Source organism: Euphorbia lathyris, chromosome 9 (assembly GCF_963576675.1).
Source record: "Euphorbia lathyris chromosome 9, ddEupLath1.1, whole genome shotgun sequence".
NCBI classification, from domain to species: Eukaryota; Viridiplantae; Streptophyta; class Magnoliopsida; order Malpighiales; family Euphorbiaceae; genus Euphorbia; species Euphorbia lathyris.
The window spans coordinates 64,983,029-64,992,291 of record NC_088918.1 but is presented as its reverse complement, the minus strand read 5'-3'; positions in this window follow the sequence as shown (position 1 = coordinate 64,992,291).

Below are 9,263 nucleotides of genomic sequence, written 5' to 3'. Positions count from 1 at the left end.
ATTATTTGATCATAATATTACATTAGTTGTGATAAACAAATTATTTTTACGTATGAATTTTTGTCACAACCTTATATATTTATGACAAAAATGTGTAACAATTTTTTTTGTCATAATATTGATTGACTGGTGCTTTATTGTGATAAATATTTGGACGAAATATTATTTTGTCATAATTTTGTTTGGAATTTTCACATTTTTTTACTAATTATTTTTTTGTCACAATAAGTACATTAATTGTGACAAAAATTATTTTGTCAGACGAATTTTCGTCACAATATTAGATATTTGTTGTAGTGATTATTTTATTTTTTTAAAATTATTATGAGAGTTAGATGAGAGTGGATAGTGAATTTCTTTTTTTATTTATTTTATCATTTTTTTTCCTGATTTGAGTCTGTATGCATTATACATATCTTATATCTTATGTTCGCTTATTTTGAATAAATAGGTTGAAGATGAGAGACATAATATTAACAGAGTTGGTGAAGCAGATGAGCAAAACGAGCATGGTGAAAGAGAGGAGGAAAACGAGGACGATGAATGAGAGGAGTCTAGCATGATTTTAATTAATTAGTCAATCTTAAATGTTTAAAATGATGAATTTTGTTAAAGCTCATTAGAAGCTCGATAAAAACTCAGCTCGGTCAAACCTCAGTCAGATTCGGTCAAAGCTAGGCTCGGTCAAAGCTCGTCAAAGCTCGATTCGAGAGGGTTCGGCTCGAGATATTGTGTAGTTGAATGAGAATGAGAATGAGTATGAGTAGTCACATATGTTATGTGATAATGCCCTATATATATAATTTTATTAAATTAACTATACTCTAATTATCCACTGAGTAAAGAGAGAGAAAAAATTCAAATCAGATGGCAGACCGCATTCCTAACTTCTACCGAATCTGAAACATTCCCCAAAGGGAATATACGCTTCTATTTATGAAAACTTTATCAAGAACCGATATGGTTCATGCATTTAACATGCCCATGAATACAAATAACTTCATGACACGACTTGATAACGCAGTGTTGAACGCCATTTCTACAAATGGATTTGACGTTATGGTCTACACACCCCATTTCACTTCTATTGTAAGAGTTAGGAAGACGCCTTCCATTGAGAGATTCTCGATCATAAGGAGGACGTGGGATACGCTTCTCAATGGAGCTGGATTCAGACAAGACAATGATATTGAATGTTGGGCAATGTTTCAAGATGAAGGAACAAACTTCTGCTTAATCATGCAAACGGTAATTACTTTACTTAATTATTATATTTTTTTAAAATTATTATGGCAGTAAAGAAGAGTGGAGAGTGAATTTCTTTTTTTATTTGTTTTATCATTTTTTTTGTGATTTGAGTCCGTATGCACTATACATATCTTATATCTTATGTTTGCTTGTTTTGAATAAAAAGGTTGAAGATGAGAGACTGAATATTAATAGAGCTGGTGAAGGAGAGGAGCAAAACGAGCATGGTGAAGGAGATGAGGAAAATGAGGATGGTGAATGAGAGGAGTCTAGCATGATCTTAATTAATTAGTTTTTCTTAATTGTTTAAAATGATGAATTTGGTTAAAGCTCGTTAGAACCTCGATAAAAGCTCGGCTCGGTCAGATTCGGTCAAAGCTAGGCTCGGTCAAATCTCGTCAAAGCTCGATTCGAGAGGGTTCGGCTCGAGATATTATGTAGTTGAATGAGAATGAGTATGAGTATGAGTAGTCACATATGTTATGTGATAATGCCCTATACATATATAATTTTATTAAATTAACTATACTCCAATTATCCATTGAGTAAAGAGAGAAAACAAAATTCAAATCAGATGGCACACCGCATTTCTAACTTCTACCGAATCTGAAACATTCCCCAAAGGGAATATACGCTTCTATTTATGAAAACTTTGTCAAGAACCGATATGGTTCAGGAATTTAACATGCCCATGAATACAAATAACTTCACGTCCCGATTTGATAACGCAGTGTTGAACGCCATTTCTACAAATGGATTTGACGTTATGGCCCCATTTCACTTGTATTACAAGAGTTAGGAAGACGCATTCCACTGAGAGATTCTCGATCACAAGGAGGACGTGGGATACGCTTCTCCATGGAGCTGGATTCAGACAAGACAATGATATTGAATATTGGGCAATGCTTCAAGATGAAGGAACAACCTTCAGCTTAATCATGCAAACCGTAATTACGTTACTTAATTATTCTATTTTTTAAAAATTATTATGCCAGTAAGGGAGAGTGGAGAGTGAATTTATTTTTTTATTTGTTTTATCATTTTTTTGTGATTTGAGTCCGTATTCATTATATATATGTTATATCTTATGTTTTCTTAGTTTGAATAAAAAGGTTGATGATGAGAGACAGAATAATAACAAAGATGGTGAAGGAGAGAAGCAATACGAGCATGGTGAAGGAGAGGAGGAAAACGAGGATGGTGAATGAGAGGAGTCTAGCATGATTTTAATTAATTAGCGTTTCTTAAAATATTTAAAATGATGAATTTGGTTAAACCTTGTTAGAAGCTCGATAAAAGCTTGGCTCGGTCAGATTCGGTCAAAGCTAGGCTCGGTCGAAGCTCGTCAAAGCTCGATTCGAATGGGTTCGGCTCGAGATATTGTGTAGTCGAATGAGAATGAGTATGAGTCGTCACATATGTTATGTGATAATGCCCTATACATATATAATTTTATTAAATTAACTATACTCCAATTATCCATTGAGTAAAGAGAGAAAAAAATTCAAATCAGATGGCAGATCGCATTTCTAACTTCTACCGAATCTGAAACATTCCCCAAAGGGAATATACGCTTCTATTTTTGATAACGCAGTGTTGAACGCAATTTCTACAAATGAATTTGACGTTATGGCCCCATTTCACTTGTATTGCAACAGTTAGGAAGACGCCTTCCATTGAGAGATTCTCGATCATAAGGAGGACGTGGGATACGCTTCTCAATGGAGCTGGATTCAGACAAGACAATGATATTGAATGTTGGGCAATGTTTCAAGATGAAGGAACAAACTTCTGCTTAATCATGCAAACGGTAATTACTTTACTTAATTATTATATTTTTTTAAAATTATTATGGCAGTAAAGAAGAGTGGAGAGTGAATTTCCTTTTTTATTTGTTTTATCATTTTTTTTGTGATTTGATTCCGTATGCACTATACATATCTTATATCTTATGTTTGCTTGTTTTGAATAAAAAGGTTGAAGATGAGAGACTGAATATTAATAGAGCTGGTGAAGGAGAGGAGCAAAACGAGCATGGTGAAGGAGATGAGGAAAATGAGGATGGTGAATGAGAGGAGTCTAGCATGATTTTATTAAATTAACTATACTCCAATTATCCAATGAGTAAAGAGAGAAAAAAATTCAAATCAGGTGACAAACCGCATTCCTAACTTCTACCGAATCTGAAACATTCCCCAAAGGGAATATACGCTTCTATTTATGAAAACTTTCTTCAAGAACCGATATGGTTCAGGCATTTAAGATGCCCATGAATACAAATAACTTCATGGCACGACTTGATAACACAGTGTTGAACGGCATTCTACAAATGGATTTGACGTTATGGCCTACACACCCCATTTCACTTCTATTGTAAGAATTAGGAAGACGCCTTCCACTGAGAGATTCTCGATCACAATACACAACCCATTTCACTTCATATCTTATATCTTATTTTTGCTTATTTTGAATAAAAAGGTTGAAGATAAGAGACAGAATATTAACAGAGATGGTGAAGGAGAGGAGGATAACAAGGATGGTGAATGAGAGGAGTCTAGCTTGATTTTAATTAATTAGTCTTTCTTAATTGTTTAAAATGATGAATTTGGTTAAAGCTCGTTAGAACCTCGATAGAAGCTCGGCTCGGTCAGATTCGGTCAATGCTAGGCTCGGTCAAAGCTCGTCAAAGCTCGATTCGAGAGGGTTCGGCTCGAGATATTGTGCAGTTGAATGAGAATGAGAATGAGTATGAGTAGTCACATATGTTATGTGATAATGCCCTATACATATATAATTTTATTAAATTAACTATACTCCAATTATCCATTGAGTAAAGAGAGAAAACAAAATTCAAATCAGATGGCAGACCGCATTCATAACTTTTACTGAATCTGAAACATTCCCCAAAGGGAATATACGCTTCTATTTATGAAAACTTTGTTAAGAAACGATATGGTTCAGGCATTTAACGTGCCCATGAATACAAATAACTTCATGGCACGATTTGATAACGCAGCGTTGAATGCCATTTCTACAAATGGATTTGACGTTATGGCCTCATTTCACTTGTATTGCAAGAGTTAGGAAGACGCCTTCCATGGAGAGATTCTTGATCACAAGGAGGACGTGGGATACGCTTCTCCATGGAGCTGGATTCAGGCAAGACAATGATATTGAATGTTGGGCAATGCTTCAAGATGAAGGAACAACCTTCGGCTTAATCATGCAAACGGTAATAACATTACTTAATTATTCTGTTTTTTAAATTTTATGGGAGTCAATGAGAGTGGAGAGTGAATTTCTTTTTTTATTTGTTTTATCATTTTTTTTGTGATTTGAGTCCGTAAGCATTATACATATCTTATATCTTATGTTTGCTTATTTAGAATAAAAAGGTTGAAGATGAGGGAAAGAATATTAACAGAGATGGTGAAGGAGAGGAGAAAAACGAGGATGGTGAAGGAGAGCAGGAAAACGAGGATGGTGAATGAAAGGAGTCTACCATGATTTTAATTAATTAGTCTTTTTTAAAATATTTAAAATGATGAATTTGCTTAAACCTCGTTAGAAGCTCGATAAAAGCTCAGCTCGGTCAAAGCTAGGCTCGGTCAAAGCTCGTCAAAGCTCGATTCCAGAGGGTTCGGCTCGAGATATTGTGTAGTTGAATGAGAATGAGTATGAGTATGAGTAGTCACATATATTATGTGATAATGCCCTATACATACATATATTGTTTTATTAAATTAACTATACTCTAATTATCATTGAGTAAAGAGAGAAAAAAATTCAAATCAGATGGCAGACTGCATTCCTAACTTCTACCGAATCTGAAACATTCCCCAAAGGGAATATAAGCTTCTATTTATGAAAACTTTGTCAAGAACCGATATGGTTCAGCCATTTAACATGCCCATGAATACAAATAACTTAATGACACGACTTGATAACGCAGTGTTGAACACCATTTCTACAAATGGATTTGAGGTTATGGCCTACACACCTCATTTCACTTCTATTGTAAGAGTTAGGAAGACGCCTTCTACTGAGAGATTCTCGATCACAAGGAGGATGTGGGATACGCTTCTCCATGGAGCTGGATTCAGACATGACAATGATATTGAATGTTTGGCAATACTTCAAGATGAAGGAACAAACTTCTGCTTAATCATGCAAACAGTAATTACGTTACTTAATTATTCTATTTTTTAAAAATTATTATGGCAGTAAAGGAGATTGGAGAGTGAATTTCCTTTTTTATTTGTTTTATCATTTTTTTTTTGTGATTTGATTCTGTATGCATTATACATATCTTATATCTTATGTTTGCTTATTTTGAATAAAAAGGTTGAAGATGAGAGAGAGAATATTAACAGAGATGGTGAAGGAGAGGAGCAAAACGAGCATGGTGAAGGAGAGGAGGAAAACGAGGATGGTGAATGAGAGAAGTCTATCATGATTTTAATTAATTCGTCTTTCTTAAAATATTTAAAATGATGAATTTGGTTAAACCTCGTTAGAAGCTCGATAAAATCTCGGCTCGGTCAAAGCTCGGTCAGATTCGGTCAAAGCTAGGCTCGGTCAAAGCTCGTCAAAGCCCTATACATATATAATTTTATTAAATTATCTATACTCCAATTATCCATTGAGTAAAGAGAGAAAAAAAATTCAAATCAGATGGCAGACCGCATTCCTAACTTCTACCGAATCTGAAACATTCCCCAAAGGGAATATACGCTTCTATTTATGAAAACTTTCTTCAAGAACCGATATGGTTCAGGCATTTAAGATGCCTAATGAATACAAATAACTTCATGGCACGACTTGATAACGCAGTGTTGAATGCCATTCTACAAATGGATTTGACGTTATGACCTACACACCCCATTTCACTTCTATTGTAAGAGTTAGGAAGACGCCTTCCACTGAGAGATTCTGAATGACAAGGTGGACGTGGGGTACGCTTCTCCATAGAGCTGGATTCAGACAAGACAATGATATTGAATGTTTGGTAATGCTTCAAGAAGAAGGAACAAACTTCTGCTTAATCATTCAAACAGTAATTATGTTACTTAATTATCCTATTTTTTAAAAATTGTTATGGCAGTAAAGGAGAGTGGAGAGTGAATTTCTTTTTTTATTTGTTTTATCATTTTTTTTGTGATTTGAGTTCTTATACAATATTCATATCTTATATCTTATTTTTGCTAAAAAAGGTTGAAGATGAGAGATAGAATATTAACAGAGATGGTGAAGGAGAGGAGCAAAACGAGCATGGTGAATGAGAGGAGGAAAACGAGGATGGTGAATGAGAGGAGTCTAGCATGATTTGAATTAATTAGTCTTTCTTAAAATGTTTAAAATGATGAATTTGGTTAAAGCTCGTTAGAACCTCTATAAAAGCTCGGCACGGTCAGATTCGGTCAAAGCTAGGCACGGTTAAAGCTCGTCAAAGCTCGATTCGAGAGGCTTCGGCCCGAGATATTGTGTAGTTAAATGAGAATGAGAATGAGTATGAGTAGTCACACATGTTATGTGATAATGCCCTATACATATATAATTTTATTAAATTAACTATACTCCAATTATCAATTGAGTAGAGAGAGAAAACAAAATTCAAATCAGATGGCACACCGCATTCCTAACTTCTACCGAATCTGAAACATTCCCCAAAGGGAATATATGCTTCTATTTATGAAAACTTTGCCAAGAACCGATATGGTCCAGGCATTTAACATGCCCATGAATACAAATAACTTCATGGCCCGATTTGATAACGCAGTGTTCAACGCCATTTCTACAAATGGATTTGACGTTATGGCCCCATTTCACTTGTATTGCAATAGTTAGTAAGACGCCTTCCACTGAGAGATTCTCGATCACAAGGAGGACGTCGGATACGCTTCTCCATGGAGCTGGATTCAGACAAGACAATGATATTGAATGTTGGGCAATGCTTCAAGATGAAGGAACAACCTTCGGCTTAATCATGCAAACAGTAATTACGTTACTTAATTATTCTATTTTTTAAATTATTATGGGAGTCACTGTGAGTGGAGAGTGAATTTCTTTTTTATTTGTTTTATCATTTTGTTTGTGATTTGAGTCCGTATGCATTATACATATCTTATATATTATGTTTGCTTATTTTTGAATAAAAAGGTTGAAGATGAGAGACAGAATATTAACAGAGATGGTGAAGGAGAGGAGCAAAATGAGCATGGTGAAGGAGAGGAGGAAAACGAAGATGGTGAATGAGAGGAGTCTACTATGATTTTAATTAATTAGTCTTTCTTAAAATATTTAAAATGATGAATTTAGTTAAACCTCGTTAGAAGCTCGATAAAAGCTCAGCTCGGTCAAAGCTCGGTCAGATTCGGCCAAAGCTAGGCTCGGTCAAAGCTCGTCAAAGTTCGATTCCAGAGGGTTCGGCTCGAGATATTGTGTAGTTGAATGCGAATGAGTATGAGTATGAGTAGTCACATATGTTATGTGATAATGCCCTATACATATATAATTTTATTAAATTAACTATACTCCAATTATCCATTGAGTAAAGAGAGAAAACAAAATTCAAATCAGATGGCAGACCGCATTCCTAACTTCTACCGAATCTGAAACATTCCCCAAAGGGAATATACGCTTCTATTTATGAAAACTTTGTCAAGAAACGATATGGTTCAGGCATTTAACATGCCTATGAATACAAATAACTTCATGGCACGATTTGATAACACAGCGTTGAATGCCATTTCTATAAATGGATTTGACGTTATGGCCTCATTTCACTTGTATTGCAAGAGTTAGGAAGACGCCTTCCACGGAGAGATTCTTGATCACAAGGAGGACGTGGGATACGCTTCTCTATGGAGCTGGATTCAGGCAAGACAATGATATTGAATGTTGGGCAATGCTTCAAGATGAAGGAACAACCTTCGGCTTAATCATGCAAACGGTAATTACATTACTTAATTATTCTATTTTGAAAAATTTTATGGGAGTCAATGAGAGTGGAGAGTGAATTTCTTTTTTTATTTGTTTTATCATTTTTTTTGTGATTTGAGTCCGTAAGCATTATACATATCTTATATCTTATGTTTGCTTATTTAGAATAAAAAGGTTGAAGATGAGGGAAAGAATATTAACAGAGATGGTGAAGGAGAGGAGAAAAACGAGCATGGTGAAGGAGAGGAGGAAAACGAGGATGGTGAATGAAAGGAGTCTACCATGATTTTAATTAATTAGTCTTTTTTAAAATATTTAAAATGATGAATTTGGTTAAACCTCGTTAGAAGCTCGATAAAAGCTCAGCTCGGTCAAAGCTAGGCTTGGTCAAAGCTCGTCAAAGCTCGATTCCAGAGGGTTCGGCTCGAGATATTGTGTAGTTGAATGAGAATGAGTATGAGTAGTCACATATATTATGTGATAATGCCCTATACATACATATATTGTTTTATTAAATTAACTATACATTAATTATCATTGAGTAAAGAGAGAAAAAAAATTCAAATCAGATGGCAGACCGCATTCCTAACTTCTACCGAATCTGAAACATTCCCCAAAGGGAATATAAGCTTCTATTTATGAAAACTTTGTCAAGAACCGATATGGTTCAGGCATTTAACATGCCCATAAAATAACTTAATGGCACGACTTGATAACGCAGTGTTGAACACCATTTCTACAAATGGATTTGAGGTTATGGCCTACACACCTCATTTCACTTCTATTGTAAGAGTTAGGAAGACGCCTTCTACTGAGAGATTCTCGATCACAAGGAGGACGTGGGATACGCTTCTCCATGGAGCTGGATTCAGACATGACAATGATATTGAATGTTTGGCAATACTTCAAGATGAAGGAACAAACTTCTGCTTAATCATGCAAACAGTAATTACGTTACTTAATTATTCTATTTTTTAAAAATTATTATGGCAGTAAAGGAGATTGGAGAGTGAATTTCCTTTTTTATTTTTTTTATCATTTTTTTTTGTGATTTGAGTATGTATGCATTATAC